This window comes from Sarcophilus harrisii, chromosome 3 (assembly GCF_902635505.1).
Source record: "Sarcophilus harrisii chromosome 3, mSarHar1.11, whole genome shotgun sequence".
Lineage (NCBI taxonomy): Eukaryota > Metazoa > Chordata > Mammalia > Dasyuromorphia > Dasyuridae > Sarcophilus > Sarcophilus harrisii.
Window position 1 is genome coordinate 460,895,018 of NC_045428.1, and position 18,657 is coordinate 460,913,674.

The following is an 18,657-nucleotide window of genomic DNA, read 5'->3' on the forward strand; positions in this document are numbered from 1 at the left end:
TCACCCGCCTCTCTTCCCCTCGCCGTTCTTACGCAGCACGGCCACGAGGGGGAGCTCTCCGCACGGAGGCAGAGGACTCTCAGCCCCAGCTACAGTAGCACCGAGGCTGTGTGATTCTGGGGCATCCTCTGCGACCTCATCTGCAACAATGGAAGAGCATCCTTTCTCCGTCCTCTCGTGGAGAAGAAGAGAGAAGGAAAGCGTCCTCGTCCCACATTCACCCAGGCCTCTAAGTGAGCTCCCTGAAGCGCGCGTCCCCGAGGCTTCAGCCTGGGGATCCGCTTCTGTCGGACTGCAGATGTTTATTCACCGCCCCCTCGGAAGTTCCGGGGGGTCTTAGGGAACTCCCGGAACTAAAGGAGCATAAGCTGAATCAATGGGGGGGGGGGGGTCTGTCAGTCGCAAGCAGAATCCAGGAACTCACAACACTGAGGAGGGGCAGCTACACCGCGGCCTCCCAGGAATGGAAGCAGCTAAGGCGGTCTCCATGGAAACAGAAAAGAAGAGAGGCAAATCGCTGTCTTCCACTCAGGGACCCGCCCTCAAGATAAATTAGCCAGTGATTCGAAGGGGCTAGCAACAAGAAGGTATCATTGATGGGGACGAGGGAAACCCGGGTCTGTCACTGTCCAATCGCTTTTGAGGTTGGGCCCGCGGCTCTTTCCAGTATTAACCAATAGTGAGGGACGATGAAATAACCTCCGCCCGCCACTGGAGGATGTCAGGAAGGAGGAATGAATTTTGAGTGGACGCTTCCGATTAGTGGGTTTGGAACGCTGGGGCTGAAAGCCCACTTGTGATTCGCTGCCTCTAGGACGAGGCCCCAGTGGGGAGGGGCTACAGCGGAGTTGGAGATTGTGTGGAAAAGAGGCGGCCTCGGGGTCGGCTCTTGGGGAGAGGGCTGGCCAGGTGAGGGGATTGGGAGCGGGGGCGCTGGGACCGAGGGGAGGAACGGTGAGTTTGAGGAGAGCGGTCCCGCTTGATGGCGAAGGAAAAGGGGAGAGTGCAGGAGGGGGGCCTTTGCTCCCAGCTCCCCGGTGACTGGTTTCCCCTGCGGAAGTGAAACATTTGTTTGGAGCCAGTAAAGGCCGGGCATCGGAGACGGGCTAGCCCCGGAACCAGGGAGACGGATTTCAAGGAGCCCCCAGGTTTCCGAGGCAACGCTATTGGGCCGAGCGCCGGCCTGCAGGGGGTGGCGGGAATCTCTCTGTATCCGCCCAATCCCGGCTCCATCCCTCCCTCCCACGGGCAGGGCCTGCGTTTGTCCCTCCCTCCCTCCCACGGGCAGGGCCTTTGCGTTTGTCCCTCCCGCACTCGGGAAGGGCGGCGCTTCCAGCCTGGCCAGCGCCTTGTAGGTTTTGTCAATTCCCCTGTCCTTAAGGAAAGGCTCCGTCGGCCTTCCCCAGGTGGGCCGGTAACGAATAGAGGGCTTGTAACTGTATTAGCAGCAGGGCTGGAAACAGAAGCCTGGCGTGGTCCGCGGTCAGCTGTGCTCCAGGTGAGCCAGTGAGTGTGAGCCGCGGAGCTGGACAGCTCCTGCGGCAGATTCAAAGCGGGACTCCACCTCGGGAGCAGGGAAAGTAGGAAAGGGCGTGAGAGATTGTGTGACCCCCGGTCTGAATGCATAGACCAGAAACACTCCCCTGGCCCTTTCCCTTCTGCCTTTTGGTGTACTCGGAGGATTCTGCCGTTGTCGGGGTTTGTGCGCCTTCCCAAGTTATTTTCTAAAGAAATACTTAAAAGGGAAATTGAGGGCGGGACTCAACCCCCCAAAGTGTGATCCAGACTCATGGCATGAACATCCTCTTCCTCTAAGGCATACTTCATTCTTTCAACAAACATTAAGCGCCAGGTACAGATACAAAAATAAAACACCCCTGCTATCATGGTCCTTTCACTGTATTGGGGAAAAAACGCTTGCTCAGATAACCCAATGGAAAATATTTATATATTTTTATCTGTAACTGATTTCATTAATTAAAGACAATGCGCATGTGCTTGCATGTAATATAGTCTATAGCTAAACAGTGCTGCTTCTTGAGTTATGGTTCAGTTTGGAGAATTAGTAGGAAGACAGTCCTAAGATTTGGGCTCCAAAGTTGGAAGGGAAGCTAGAAGTCATCTGATCCAATCCCCTCATTTTATAAATAAGGAAATTGGGGCCCAGAGAAAGGCAATTTGCCCCAGATCACATAGGTGAGAATTAAACCCAGGTCCTGACTCCAAAGTGAGTATTTGATTTTTGTTTTGGGAAGCTAACTTTTATGCCATCACATAGAATTCCCCGCAAATTTAATTCATCCAGTGAGGTGGTAACATAGCAGCAGTAGTATTTCTTCATAAAATGCTTTTACCACTTTGTGTTTCTATGAAGAAAATACTTTATGCTTTCCCACTTAGTAAGGTGAGGCTTAGACAAGTCAAGAAACTTGACTGTAGTTGCATAACTAATAATTTTCAAAGTCAGAGTTTGATGCTAGATCTACTTTCCAAGTATACCACATTGTAGAGTACAGTTAATAACAGACTAATGATGACAACAAGCTAATATACATGTGCCAGACTCCAAGTAATAAGCATAGAGCAGAAAAAGTCTTGTGTCCTGAATTTCCAGTGTCTATTAAGACTAGACATTTTTTGGAAATTCATAACCTGCTGTGGTTAATTTTCTTCAAATATTAATAAGAAAATTCCCTCTCTCTACCACTACATCCTCCCCCAGTCAATTGGTGCTCAAATTTGGGCTTTCTGTACACAAATGAATGGCTTAATAAAAACTGGAAATATGAGGAAGGAAGAAGGCAAATGGAGCACATAGGACATTTAATCATGTTCTTGTGGCAGAGCAGTGATGCTGAGCCAAAGCAGCAATGCTGATGTTTTCTTTCTTCTTTAGAATGCCCAGCACTATACTTGGAGTGGGTGCAGAAGTATTCATCTTAGCGCTGCTCTGGGTGTTGATATTGCTGCTGTGTGTGCTGTTATCCCGAGCCTCCAGTCTAGCTAGGTAAGATGTTCTTTCCAGCTGGGAGTCCTAGGTAAAAGCAATTAGAGGTGAAATCGCTGACACTCATTAAACATTTAGAATTCAGGCGATCATTTTTGTAATTACTGGCAGTTTGAATGAGTTGCATTTTAGTCTATCATAAACACTAACTATGTTATTTATAGTCTAAAGGAAAGATTTATTTTTTAGTTTTTCACTGTGAAGTGGAAATTATGCCAGAAATATAGAGAAATAATCTTTCTTTGCTTTTCAAAAAAGTATTTTCAATTGTATTTGATTAATTCTTTCTCTGAAACTCTAGGTCTAGGCCCAGAAAAAGTGAAAAAGTAATGGATACCTTAAACCAGCAATGATTGTGAAGTTAAGGCCATATATTAACTTCTGAGAAATAGTAATTAAATGTGCTAGCCTACAGATATTCTGCCTGTCCTACCAGAATGAGGAAAAAGGTTATACAAAAAGCCTGTTTTGACTTGCATTGTTATGGTTATTACAATGTGACCCTATGATCAGAGGCAAAACAAAGACCCCAGACTTGCAACATTAGAAATTTGGATTCTGTTAGGAATACTTCTGGCTAAGTATCTATGTAAAACAGGACCAAGAGACTTTAGAAAAATCTCCAAAATCTATTGAGCCAGGTTGACAATAGGACTTCTGAGCATTGTTTTGGGACTAGACTCTATAATACTGACTTTGAGTAGCAGGCTAAGCCCAACACATTGGTGGAAAATGTGAATGGTGTTCTTAATACTTGTGTGTTGGTCTTTCAGGTTCTCTGTCATTTTTGTTTTCTTTGCTGCTTCTGATCATCACATTAGTTCTATTATTTTTTCCCTGGGCCACTGAGGTTCCAATCCCAGAGGTAGAAATGAAGGTAAAATTCTGTTTCTTTTGCCTTTCTAATTATGATTCTTATGTGTTTCCCAAATCTAATGGGATGTTTCCTGATGTAGGGTTGATTTGTTATATGATATTAGAAAAGCTGTGGTGGCAGAAAATGAAGGAGAAAGCACAGAGAGAGTTTTTAATTCCCATTCTGCCCATTCTCTAAGAAAAATAATCTACTTCTGAATCTTTGCTGGAACATTATCAGACATTTATGTGCCTGTTACAATATTTTCTCAAACCTCCATCATATCAAACCAACAGTACAGCTTTCAAAGCCAGTTCAGATTTTGTAGTGACTCAAGCTTGCTGAGTGAGATACTTTTCCTCCTCAGTATAAATTTTTCCATCTGTGAAGTAGGGAGAATAGTTCCTTATTAAGAAAAATAATCAGCAAAAAGAACATCACTGTTGAAAGGTAAAATGGAGAGAAATTCTTTGGTATTGAAAAAGAGGGCCCAACTAGAAGTCAGAAGTCCTAGCTCTAAGAGACTTTAGCTGTCTGCAAAGTGCTTAACTTGTCTAAACAACACTATACTCATCAATAAAAAGGAATGACTTACTTTATAGGTTTGTGGTGAGGAAAATACTTTATAACAAGTAATGTAAGTTATAAAAGATTTCCTAAATGTAATCTTAAGATCCTTCTTTTTGCCTCATTTTCTGCTTGTCTGCCAATAGTTTGTTGTCACTGTCCCAAGATCCTTTTCATTATCATATAAGATTATAGCTGTACCACAGAATGATATATCTGGTCTCAGATCCTTGAGCTGTCTTCCTCTCTCCTATCAGCCCTTGGTGCTCAAATACTTGTACAAAGTGTTAGGCTTTTAATTTTGTTGCAAAATTGGTACCTACCTTTATCAGAGGGTGATTTAACTTCCTGAAATACTCTAAAAATTCTTTACTCTGTACTTCTTTACTAGAACTCCCTAGACCCACTCCTCTCAAAGTAGCAGTTAGTTTCTTTATTCCATGCCAGGCCAAGATGAAGAAATTTTAGCCTTTCCCTCTAAAGATTAAGAGCTGTTTCTTTTTAGCCATATCCTAAATTACGATTTCTTTTTAAATGTTTTATTGATGCTTTTATTTTTTTTTTACTTCACTGTTACTTCAGCATCGACTTTCTTACCCTCCCCAATAAAATAACTTACCTAGAAAATTAGTACAGTAAAGCAAAATCACTCATTGAAGATGTATTAAAATGTAGTCTTCTTCTAAAAGCCCAGCACCTTTCTGACAAGAGAGGAGGAAAGCCAAGTTTAGTTTTTCTCCTTTGCCTGTAATCCAGTAGAAGTAGCAGGAACTATCACTGTTGCACAGAATCCCTATAGAAAACTATTCATGGGCTGAAATGGAACTTCTGTGATCTTTGCAACTCATTGGTTATGAAAATTTATGAGAATGTTTTCTATTAACATTTGGACAATTATATCTTTAAATGCCAGAATTTCTGTTAATCTTTCAGAAAAAAAGTTGCTGTTTTAAGTGCTGTCTATCTATATGTGAACTGGAATAAATTTTTACCTCAATTTCCCCATCTCTGAAATGGAGAGAATGTTAGCTGCCTTCCTTTTGAGCAATTGCAGATATAAATTCTAGAGGAAAACTGCAGAAAAGAAGATACTATAAAATCAATCATCCTTTGTCACAGGAGTCTCAGACTCAAGAGAAAAGTGGGGTTTGGACAAAATCTGCTTGTCAGCATGGCCAGCAAAATTGGAGTTCTCATTTGCAGCATTTCCAGAACTGGCCCCAGTAGCAGCCTGGCTCAATACTATATCAATAATACATGACCTGGGCCTTCTGCAACCAAGGCCTGCTAATTGGCTAATTAAAAAGTGAAACGTGTCGAACGAGCAAACATGTAGCCCACAAGAGACTTGTTCTGTACTAGAGCCAAGGTCAAACTTATGTTTAAGCTGTTTCATCAAACTGACCTTTGTTGTAAGCTGAGCAATCCCTTGAGTAGCTAGGGTTGTTGCAGCCCTTTTCTTCTTGGTCTTTGGATCCCAAGCACACTAGTGCTTGGATTTGACAGTGCTCTGTGTCTGGATCTCTACTCAAGACATGTGGGATTATCTTCCAGGTGTTGTGTTCCAAAACCTTGGAGGCTGTGATGTTATTGTTTGGACTTTATTGCTGCCTAGCTATGTTGGTAGATTATCACTATGTGAATTTAGGAAGAATAGAGGTCTGAGACCATTTAACGTGATAGAGGAGCTGAGGATAAAATCATTATTAACTTTAGGTTTCAATCAGTGCCCAAACCAGAATCTTCTAGTGTGACTGGTTGATAGGTATTAATTTCTTTCAGGGATCAGCATATGACTTTGGGGATAGTACTGAAACAAATATTTTAGCAGATGTCACAAGCAATTGGTTGTAATCACATTTGTTCAAGAAATGTTGGGTGTGTGAATATTTATAAAGTGTTCACATATCTTTAGATGAATGTTACAGAGTATTATTTTGAGGCTTATTTTATCAGGGATTTTCCTAGATTCCTCTGGATTCAGGCTGTGTTAGAATAGAAAAACATCACCCAGGTAATGTAGAAATAATGACTCTTCTAGAACTCTTCTAGGTGTTTCTAAATCCTTAGCCTGTTAGTTCATTAAAATTCTAATTCATCTCAGCTCTAAGGAGAAATACCTTATCTATAAAGGAAAGCCAGAGTAGAGTAGTATCTTAAAGTTATAAACAGGAATTAGTGATCTTTGCTAATTAGAGGTTTTTACTTTTTATAACAAAATGTTAAAATGAAAACAGCTCCCTGGATATCACTTCTGATATTGTTTCTCTATTCTCTAGATCCTTGACAAGTTCTTCATTGGTCATTATGTTCTACTGGTTTTTCTCAATGTTTTTTCCTTGGAAGTCTCTTTCTGGTTCTAATTCACTTCAGTCTTGGTAAGGACCATTTAAAGAAATACCAAAAACTACTAATTGAACAGAGCTGCTGTATGAATTCTATGAATATTGAAACTCATTGAAGGAGCTTATGGAATTATTTTGTGAGTATATATTCTCCTTGAGAAATGGTGTTATCTTCATAATCACTTAATTATTTTGGAGTAGGACTTAAATTAAGCAGGATAAAATGGAATGAATTATGGGAAGAAAATATTTCCCAACAGCTGGCAGAGGTCAAAACAGATACTTTATGATTATTGGTGATATTACATTGCTTGAAAATGGCACTTAGATCTTTTTTTAAAAATTTAATAGCCTTTTATTTACAGGTTATATGTATGGGTAACTACAGCATTGACAATTGCCAAACCTCTTGTTCCAATTTTTCTCCTCCTTCCCTTACCCTCCCCAGATGGCAGGATGACCAGTAGATGTTAAATATATTAAAATATAAATTAGATATGCAATAAGTATACATGACAAACCGTTATTTTGCGGTACAAAAAGAATCGGACTCTGAAATATTGTACAATTAGCCTGTGAAGGAAATCAAAAATGCAGGTGGGCAAAAATATAGGGATTGGGAATTCAATGTAATGGTTTTAGTCATCTCCCAGAATTCTTTCACTGGACGTAGCTGGTTCAATTCATTACTGCTCCATTGAAACTGATTTGGTTGATCTCTTTGCTGAGGATGGCCAGGTCCATCACAATTGGTCATCATATAAGTATATAATGATCTCTTGCCCCTGCTCGTTTCACTCAGCATCAGTTCGTGTAAGTCTCTCCAGGTCTTTCTGAAATCATCCTGTTGGTCATTTCTTACAGAACAATAATATTCCATAATATTCATATACCACAATTTATTCAGCCATTCTCCAATTGATGGGCATCCACTCAGTTTCCAATTTCTGGCCACTACAAAGAGGGCTGGCACTTAGATCTAAGTGTTACTTTCATGTAGTGGTTAAATGTTAATCACATTATGTTAGAGCAGGGCTTCCTTTTTTCTTAATTTTTATTTATTATTTAATTTTTTTCATTTAATAGTATTTTTTCCAATTACATGTAGAAATAGTTTATAACATTTTTGTAAGATAGTGTTCCAAATTTTTCTCCCTCCCTAACTTCTCCCCAAGACAGAAATCTGATATAAATTATAGGTGATTTCATATTAAATCATATTAAACATAATCATATTAAACATAATTCCTCATTAGCCATGATGTGGAAAAAATCAGAAAAGAGAAATGCCATGAGAAAGAAAAAAAGTGAAAATAATATGCATTAATCTTCATTCAAGTCTCCATTGTTCTGTTTCTGGATATGGATGGCATTTTCCATTCCAAGTCTATTGAAATTGACTTGGATCATTATATTGCTAAGAGTTAAGTCTATCATAGTTGATCATCATACAGGGTTGTTAATTGATCATCACATGTTGCTGTTACTGTATACACTGTTTTGTTTTGCTCACTTAACTCAGCATCACTTTATACAGAACTTGCCAGATTTTTCTGAAATCACCTATAGAACAGGATTTCTTAAACTTTTTCTATTCACAACCCTTTTCTGCCCAAGAAATTTTTACACAATCCAGTCATATAAATATATAAAATTGGTATACAAATCAAATGTTTACTGATAATAAATAATGGGAAGTTATTTTAAAACAATTCTTTGGTATATAACTTTATCCATAGCCATAACTTATATACATATAAATATAGCTATCATTTATTAAACATGAAAGCCAATTTGCATACTGAGATGAATGTACTTGTTTATTTTTACATAAAGAATTAAAGTTTACATAAAGAATTAAATCTTGATGGAATATTTGATATCTTTTACTTGCAGCCAAATTTTTCAGAACCCCATAGTTTAAGAAGCTTTGTGCTAGAGAATTCTAACATAGATATTGGTCTCATTTCCTATCTAAGAAAAACAGTTAACCCTGTCTTTTGTGTATTCCAAGTTCAATAAAAAGTGACAAAAGAGGTAATAGTAGAAGTAATAGTAAATAGTAATAGAATTCTTCATTTTGGTAGTGAATAAATTGAAATACATTGCATCTTGTACCCTCATTTTCTCCTTCTTGAGCTTTTCTTCATTTATTATTATATGAATTCAATTTGAAACATTCTTGTATTCTCTTGGTACTCTATAATTCCTTCACCAGAACTGTACATTTTAACTGTAACCAGAACTGTACATCACTAGCTATTCATCGTTAGTGTCTGGTATGTCCTTTTACCTGTTTGAAATCTCAGACTGAGTGATATTAGTCATGAAATGGGCAAGGACTCTAAATTTTATCGGTTTTCAAAATCACAAGAAGACTATTTAATGCTTTGTCTTTTAGCTTGAAATAAGAAACCTGAAAATGAGGGCTACAAGTCAAATAAGCTGAAGTTTCTGAAAATTCAAGATTTTGGTCGCTTTGATTGTGAACAGAGAGAAGCCATAATTCCTGTCCAGAAGTATAGGAACTAAATTTTGACAGGAACAGAGCTTAGGGAATAATCAGGCATGGGGATAAGTTGAATTTTCCCCAATTTGTCTTGGGTCCTACCTTATCATCTTCAATTAAGATAGACCTTACAGAATAATATAGTTAGGGCTGAGGCTTTACTACAAAAATAGAGAATGCTTCAGAGAACTTTTGTAAGGAACCTGTTTTGCACAGACAATATGTAAGGGAACAAAAGGGATAACTGGGACATCATCTAAACAGATTGGAAGGCAAGAGAGACTAACAGATTTTATATTATTGTATGTACTCTGGTTCAGAGCAGTTGCATCTGCTGCTCCCAAGACCCCAGGTGCCTATGAGCTGCAGCACAAAGATGCTGGGCCAACCAAGCAGAACAATGATTCCTAACAAGCACAGGCTTTTGCTTGTCAGCTTCTCCTGGGAGAATCCTGCTGAAAGCAAGTCTGGGAAGATTCCTATGGATAGGTGGGCCAGTCATATATCCATACCCCCTTTCTGCTTTCTCAATAGATGTTTACCCGTCAGATCACTATGTTAACAGGAATGAGATTGTCAATAGTTATTAAAATAGAATTCAAAGGCAAACCAAGTTGGGAACTTTTCATTTTCCCCAATACCACCATTCATAAACAGCTATTTCAAAAATAGTAGTTACAATCCTGTGGTGGCAGGGATGGCCTTAAACAAAACTGGACTGGGAAAAGTATACTTTTACTGTCTTCTACACTGCTACTTGCTAGACTTAAAGTCAAAATTATGGGCTGGAGTCAAAAGAATTTTCTTATTTTGTAGCTTTCTGTCCTAAGTTCCTAGAACCCAAGTAGGAAAGACTGGTATCTATTATCAGATCTGAATTTTTCTCACAGACATAGTAGGAGAAACTCAAAACAGGTTCACTTTGTCAACTATTACTCATTTTAGCCTTAAAAGTCTTCAAAATGCATTGGATGGTATGGAAAACATGTATTTAGGATGAGTCTGCCAGCAGAAAATTGACAAGGTAAATGGAGCACATATGAAACTATGTACCATAGACTCCCTACCACTTTTAATTTTGGACATTTTGCTGTTTTATTTTGTTCATATTCAATTGGTATCCTGGTAAATACTCATAATTATAACATGAAGGTTGTTTCCCTTACTACTTTCCTTCTTTTCTATCAGAGATGTACCCTTCAACTTTGACCCTTGGCTTCTCCAAAGCCAATATCAGTAACTTTGGCAAGAGCCATCACGTTAGACTTAACCTGTCCTTCTCCCACTTCTCTGCCTCAGGGCCAACCATATTTGTGTCCTAACAATGCTGAGTTCTCAACCACTGCTTCCTTCTTTCCTCTTATTACTATCTTCCTCCCCCACTCTCCAAACCTCCCAATGGGTCTCTAAAAGGAGAAATGCAAAGAGTTATTGCTTTTTAATTACAAGTGCTATTGTAGGCATCTATAAGGAGGAACACTTTAGGCTTAATTGAGACCAAATGTGAAGTTAAATTAAATGAATAACTAATTAACGTAATGTTCTGGCATTAGCCCGTGTGTGTGCTGAGGCCCAGAGAGAAGCTTGACTCAAGCCTCTTGTGAACATACAGTGCCCAAAGGCAGAAGTGGGGCAGGAATCTTGGGGACTGGGGAAATAACTGTAGAAAAGCTAATCCCAATTCTGGCTCCTCAAGACCCATAGAAATACATAAACATAACTTCTCTTTCAATTGGACACCTCCATGGTGGGATGAAAAGTATCACAGAGTTAAGAATTGATGAACTTCATAGTCAAACACATGGAAAAGTATCTCTGGTTCAGCCCACATATGACAATTTTCTAGGTATGCCCAATTTATGAGGTAGTAGAGAACCTCAATCCGGTCAGACTCTTAAATTGAACCTGGAATACTAAAAAAATTTGAACAAGACTTCTTAGCAAATCAGGATGTACAAGACAAGACTAGAAGGGGGAAAGTTTTTAGACTAATCCAGATAAAGTAATTACTAGAAGGGAAAAGTTTTTAGACTAATCCAGATAAAGTAGAGTACAATAATTGAATTTGTTGAGTCATTTTTCAGTTGTGTCCAACTCTTCATGACCCTAGTAGGGTTTTCTTGGCAAAAATGCTGGAATTTGCCATTTCTTTCTCTGGCTCATTTGCAGATCAAGAAACTGAGGCAAACAGTGTTAAGTGAATTGTTCAAGACTGTCCAGCTAGAATAAGTGTCTAAGATCATATCTGAACCCTCAACATCCTATCCACTGCACCAATCAGATGTCCCTAGTAGTAGGATTGTGTTTGTGGAAATCAAAGGAAAGAGCAAAAATGTTCAAAGAAATGAATCTATACACTGAAAACAGATAATATAGGATATATATTGTCCAGTTTTCTTTCTGACTGATCATTCTTACCTACTTAAAATTAGTTTTCTTCCTATTTCTTAACTTGGGCAGGTAAAATTTAGTTCTCATCTCTCTAACTCTATATTCTTTCTCTGGGAAATCTCATTTATTCTTAGTCTTCAGCTATCATGTCTATACTAGTGATTCCCAAATCTGTATTTTTACCTTTGTCTTCTGAGCTCTAGAAACATCTCCAGCTTCTTAGAACACAGTCTATTTGAATGTTTTATTGTCTTCTCAAACTCAACTTGCCTAAAATCAAACTTACAATTTTCTCCTACTCTTCCATCCCTAGTTAAAACTAAATTCTTCATGTCTATAAATGGACTATTTTCCTATAGTCAAAATCACTATTACCAGAGCAAGTGAAATTTTCTTTATTGTCTCTTATGTAGTGCCTCTTTTACATTGCCACCATATCTCTCCTCCTATCTGTGATCCTACACACCATCCCCAGACAAATCTGTCATTTCCTTTATTCAATAGTCTTTGATGACCCCAATGTTTATAGAATAAAGTTCATATTCCTTTACCTGACATTCACAATCATACATTTCAGATCTAATCACTACTTCCATAAACAACCTAATCTATTCAGTAGCCCTTAAGCAATCCCTTGGACAGCTATATATAGTGCTATACAGTATATATATAGTGCTAGGCCTTAAGTCAAATCTGGTCTCAAGAGACTTACTAACTATGTGATTGTGAGTAAGTCACTTAATCCTATTTTATCAATTTCTCATCTGTAAAATGAGCCAGAGAAGGAAATGGTAAAGCACTCCAATATCTTTATAAAGAAAACTTCAAGGGAGTCACAAAGAGTCAAATACAGTTGAACAACAAGAAAATACATCATGTGGTTTTCCTAAAAACATGGGTATTTTTTTTTGCTTTTCTTAAAATATAAATGCTTTTCAATTGCTTTCAACCTTTTATCAAAACATCTTTCTGCTTATCCAAATACTACATATCCTTCAAAGCCTTGCTTACGTTCCACTACTTCCATGAAGCCCTTCAACTATGTTCACTTCATCCTCCAAACTTGAGTATTTTTGTTAATATCGCTCATTAAGCAGTAAGAGCATTCTAACAGCGCTGGCATTATTGTTATTTAACTCTCTGTATATGTTTGGTCTCGTGAACCAACATGTGAAGTCAGTAAGAATAAGGAACACACTCTAATACATTTTCATATCTTCTAGTTCCTAAAAAACAACAGGCAATAAGTTGTCTTGATAGCTTAGATACTTAGGAAATAGCTCAGCTTAGGGAATTTTTATTTCCTGGTGGAGATAATCCATTTTAGAATAACTTTCAGATCTCTAAATAAGTGCCACTTGCAACCATGAGAGCCAACACATTCTCCAGAAGCTTGAATAGAGAAAAACAAAAACAAAAAACTACATCTTGCATTGGAAGTCAATGCAAATTATTAAAACTTAAGAGAAATAAGAGGAAAAATAAATAACGAAAGAACTGTCAACAGTGGGAGATACCACACAGTATTTCTGAATTCTCAAGTCTCTTCTCTGCAGTTTGAGAAAAGTCTTTTCCTCTTAGTATTGAATTCTCTATTTAGCTCTGAGTCCCATGGTGTTCTACCATGAGGGAGTATCACCATCTAGTGGCCAAAGAGGAAATTGAAACTGCTAAATTGAACTTCCTATCAGTGGGCTTTTGGGTATAAAGTCTGCTATGGGTAGGAAGCACCAAATGTAATTGTGAATAGATTCTCCTTATGTCGTTTCTGTTAATCCTTATTTGCTTCTTTTGTCCCTATTCCCAGAGTAAGATTTCATAAATGTTCATCTTTTTAACAACTTTCTAAAATGTTGAATGGAGAACACAGGATAGAAGGAAAGAAATGAGGTATTAACTCATTTTCCAAACAATTTATGCCTAGTCAGACTTTCATAATGAGACATTGCTGAACTAATACATGATATAACTAAAATAATAATAATATGAAATAAATTTGTAACAGATGTCATACACCAGAAGACAGGTTTCTTAAAAGAGGCATAAAAAATTGAATTTAAATGTAGAATGGACAGTGTAACAGCAGAAACCCAAATCCTAGATGCTGAAGTAGTTCTCAAAGCATGGTCTAGAGAATCTTAGGGAGTCCCTGAAGCCCTTTCAGAGAGTATATAAATTTAAAATTAGTTTTTATTTCTAACATGGTAAATATCTATAAATAAAACCCACATGATAGTATGAAGATATTGAGAACTAAAATGTAAAACCACTGCTATAGAGAACTGAAGAGCAATGACTATTTAAAAAAGCAGCTGGCTATATGGATGATGAAACATGCCTTTAAAGTATTGTTGCAAATAGGAGACCATAGTAATCACCAGGCCAGGCTGACAGAAAACAACAGTAAAATGTGAGTGTAATTATTTATAGAAGAATTGAGTTCTCTAAGTAAAATCAGGCATATTAAGGCAAGGAGGCAATCATAAGTAACACTTCACATTTGTATAAACAAGAACCATAGAGAAGTAAATGAGACTTCATTTGTACCGTGGTTATTGGCATTGCAAATGATCAGTGTGTCTTCCCAACTATATTTTAAGGTTTTTTTTTTTTAAAAGACTGACTTTTATACCTTTGTACCTTGAACAGTACTCACTTCATGCAATTAGGTTAAGAAGACACATCATACATGCACTCACATATATACATACACAACACACACAAATAGGTCTTTTCAATCACATTCACAAAAGATGACAAAAATCCATGACTATCAATACAAACGTTATATTAAAATTTTAATCAAAGATAAAGAAGATAAGGTATCATTTACAAACAGAGTCAAAGTTGGCAGGAGGGTGGGGAGGAGGGATATTAAATTTGGGAATACAGAGATAAGGTCATAGAGCAGAGAAAAGAATGGACTCCAAACTCTGCAGCTGTTCACCTTAACATGTTAAGTTATCTCTGTTACAGAGGGGAACAATTGATTACAAAATCAGTTTAAAATTAATGGTAATGGGGAGAAGAGAGGAATAGTATGGCCTATTATTATGTTTTGTCCCCACAGAATCCTTCCCTTTATCTTGGCACCTAAAATTTAGGTCACTCAATTCAGCAAAGAAACTAGATGTAGTCTAGGCAAAAGGCTATGCCTTTCTTTTCTTATTGATTGGGATGCCACCTTAGTTCCAGCCCTACTATTGTACTACTTGCAACACACTTCCTGCTCAAAATGTGTCTTTTTTCTTTAGTCTATGATTCCCTGAGGCTGTTCAGCCTCTTTCCCTGAAAATTTATTAAGACCTCTAGCAGGTCCCTGGGCTGGCCTGGGCTAGGCTGCTCTGGGTGCCCAGAATGTCTCTTTATGTCTGTGGGTGTCTCCATTGGGGAGTTTTCTGGGGATCCAGCGAAGATCCTTGGCTCCTCTACTTCAGATGGGGACCTCATATCTCTTTATATCTAGGAAGAAGATAGAAATTCAGGTTAAGGAGATAAGACAGATGAGAGGATCAGATAGACTCATATCTCCTTAGAAGAACACTATTTGACACACTCAAGTTTTACCTTATACTCTTCATAAATAAAGTTGTAAGGATAGGAACTATAAATCTTCCTTCTATTCTAAATAAAATAGATTGGACTGGAAATAAGTTTCTACAGGGAGTCAATTAGATTCCCAGGAATAACCTGATTCCTCCTCTTTTCATTCTTCTGAATGTCCTTCTCACCCATAATCCCAAATTGCATCAAAATGGTATTCTTAATGCTTCCTGGCTCCTCTTTAAAGAGGGCAGCATGAATTTTATGTAGTCCTCAACCTCTGACCCCCCAATCTTTCATACCCACGTGGGAAACAGATTCCTTGAAGGGAAAGAGCTCTCCTATCCTTTCCCAGATAAGCAACACTAGAACAGAGCTCCCCAGGCTTCCCATGGAATACAAAAGAAACTTCCTCCCAGCCCTTCACTCTAGTGAAGGTTCACTAGTCTGGGTTCAAAGCATCAACCAGATCCCTGCAAGCAAGAAAACCAGGCCCAAGAGAGGAGCTCAGGAGGCCACAGAAAAGGTTATCCATACCACCACCAACACAGCCCAACAAGACCAAACTCTTTTTCTTTTCCCATCTCCTTCCCATGCCATCCCATTTCCTCCCTCCTTTCTTCTCTCCAAAACACCCATTGCCCATCAACAAAAGAGCAGAGGGAGAACCAGGTCAGTATCTCCATTGGACTTGATTAGAATTCACTTTCATTGTTTTCTTCACCCTTCAAGCAGAGTACTAGATAATTTTGGACTAGGAACCTCATAGCAGTGGCATTACAACTGCAAAGAGGAGAGTCTTTATTCTAAACCTTCCTCCCTCCCCAAATAAAAATATCCCTAAGGTCCGGTCCTCCCAAAGAAGGCAGAGGCCCCTGTTCAGGTTCTGCACTTCATAAGGAAAACCCCATGAACATTACATTGTTTAAATCACAAGTCCTTGGAGCTGACCCTTTAGAAGCAAGCAAGAGAAATCACACTGGTGAGGAGAGTTGGCATGCAGTCCTGGTTCCGATTGCAAATCAGTCATGGGACTAATACTCACAATACAAACCACAGCCCACGGACACTACCTTGGGTGGGTTAGGGCCAGACAAGAGCTATGAAGACATATGGAAGACAATGGATGTTAGTAAAGATTAGCAACATGTTGGGAGGAAGGGATGGGGTGGGAGGGAAAGAAGGAACAAGGGAGTTAAGTAGGAAGGGAGGGAGGGAAAAGCATGGAAGCTGGAGACTTCAGGCTAGGCTCCCTGGAGTCCAGGTTAAGAATTTTCAGGAGTCAGGGCTCAAGCACGACTTTTAGAAAAGTCAGAGATTAGCCTCTGGTTCTCCAGCAGGATTCAGGGGTAGATTATGATTACACAAAATGTGGGTTTGGGAAATCCCTAAAATTGAATGCCCAAACAAGCCCTCCAGTTCAAGGACCTTAGATCTCAGGAGAACTCACCCTCTGTTTCTATTCTCACTTCTCCTCCAGGCCTGGATTTCTTTGTACACCAAGCGAGAGAGGAACTGTAGGGGAGAGAAAATGAAGGGGAACTATGGAGCTAGGCAGATATCAACTGTTTTTAGAGGTCTGGGGTAAAGAGTTAGGATAGGGTCTAGTGGTGCTTTCCACATAGTACACATTCCATAAATATTTGTTGATTAATTATAGGTGGAAGGATAGTAACCTTGAGTGGTGCATTATTTAAAGAATGTGATACCATTCTGAGCTATCCAGAAAAGATGCAAAACTTCCAAAACGCAGCTACTCCTATACTGTACCAGATTTTCTAGTGCCAATTCCTTCCCTGTGGAAACCTTGCTAAACAGCCAGGCCAGGATGCCATAACATTGGGACCCCTACACCCACTCAAGGCAAAAAAAAGTCATTTACCAGGCAAGCCAAGATATCTGCAGAAATAAGCATATAGAAGACGTTGTTCCAGCCTGTAGGGGAGATGAGTCCAGCTAGCAGAGGCCCTAAAGCAGCACCTAGAGAATAATGCAGATGTGTGAGGAGCAAAGCAAGATGGTCCAGACCTCAGGTGGTCAAATCTCCTCTGCTGTAACATTCTCCCCACAACTCAGCCCATGCTCAGGGTGCCAATCTCTGCAGTGGAAGAGATTGCCCAGAATAAGGAGTGGAAGGACAAGAACCCAGCCAGACCACGCTGACCTATTGAGCCAGTCCCATCAATAATGGCTGCCACAGTGGAAAGCGCCTTTGCATTGCCCCTCAGACTCTTGTGTGTGCCCTGGGGAGACAAGAGAGAGTAAAATCAGAGGTCTACCATGAGCAACTTGCATCACTGCTATTTAGCAGGCCCAGAGTATATCCAAATTCACCAAGGAGAGCATCAGTCTCTAGCTGAGGGATAACTCAATAATGGCAAAAGGATACAGCTCATAAGTTTGATGATGGTATTGGGAAGATGCCTAACTTGGGAGAGAGAAAAGGAACATAGTTTATTCAGAAGGGAAAATGTTTCACAGACAACATGCTAACCTATCTAACACTGAGTAAAGAGAAAGGGAATGGACATGAGACCAGAAGAGAAATACCTACTCAAATCTTGCAAACAATTCTCTCCCTAATCATATAGGCCTCGTGGGGAACTGGGACCCTCCATGGAGGGACACCATGAGTTGTACTAAGTGGAAGTATAATGCCAATTCTTGGATGGGCTGAGCTTACCAGGTCGGCTGAGACAGCAGTGGTGATGAGAGCGTAGGGCCCATTGACCAAAGCCCCACAGATAATCAACATCACTAGGAAGGTAGAGAAAAGATAGTGGTCATCTCCACCAAAGGGTAAAGGTGAAAAGTTCTCCCAGTCTTAAACTGTTCCCTACCAGACCTAGTCCCTTCTTCCCATCCCTAATGAATTCCTGTGAACTGAATTGTTTCCTAGTTCCTCCTTCCATCCCCAACCCCAGTCTACTCCTAGGCATTTCAAACATTCAGAGCACCAAACTTCTCCCTCCCTTTGTCCTTTTCTGTGCACATCCATGGAAATCCAGAAGAACCCAAATTGCAGTCTCACCTACAGAACTGCCAATTCCATTCTGGCCTACAGAATTGTACAGGAACAGCTAGAAGAAGAAAGAAGAAAAAAGGGCATGGTATAAAAGATTATCTTCATGGGATGTTTAAAGGGACTGTGGGCTATAGATCTTACATTACCCTTTTCCATCCTGGAATCCCTAGTCATCTTGTCTACCCACCTAAAACTGATAGGGATCTCTGTCCCCAACAATAAATTCCAAGACCTCCCTTAGGAAGCTGACTTAGCTTTGAAATCTATAGTTTCCTATTTGAAAATTCTTATCAAACCCAAATTTCCCATTGCAATGTAAACCAAAATTCCTTTGCTTTATCTAAGTTAGGCGAGAAAATATAACAGCTGGCCTCTTTTTCACAATCTATTCCCATTCTCTACCACCACCACCAC

General features: G+C 39.3%; 1 long non-coding RNA gene and 1 pseudogene across 1 annotated transcript; one reads left to right on the forward strand and one right to left on the reverse strand.

Annotated features, from left to right (window-relative positions):
- Positions 1-396: 396 nt before the first annotated feature.
- Positions 397-6,767, forward strand: LOC111719812. The gene is made up of 3 exons (XR_004233176.1): positions 397-909; positions 2,897-3,007; positions 6,710-6,767. It is a non-coding gene; the product is annotated as an uncharacterized LOC111719812 (long non-coding RNA).
- Positions 6,768-16,281: 9,514 nt separating this feature from the next.
- The window catches only part of LOC116422496, a 28,166-nt pseudogene continuing 25,790 nt past the window's right edge, over positions 16,282-18,657 (reverse strand).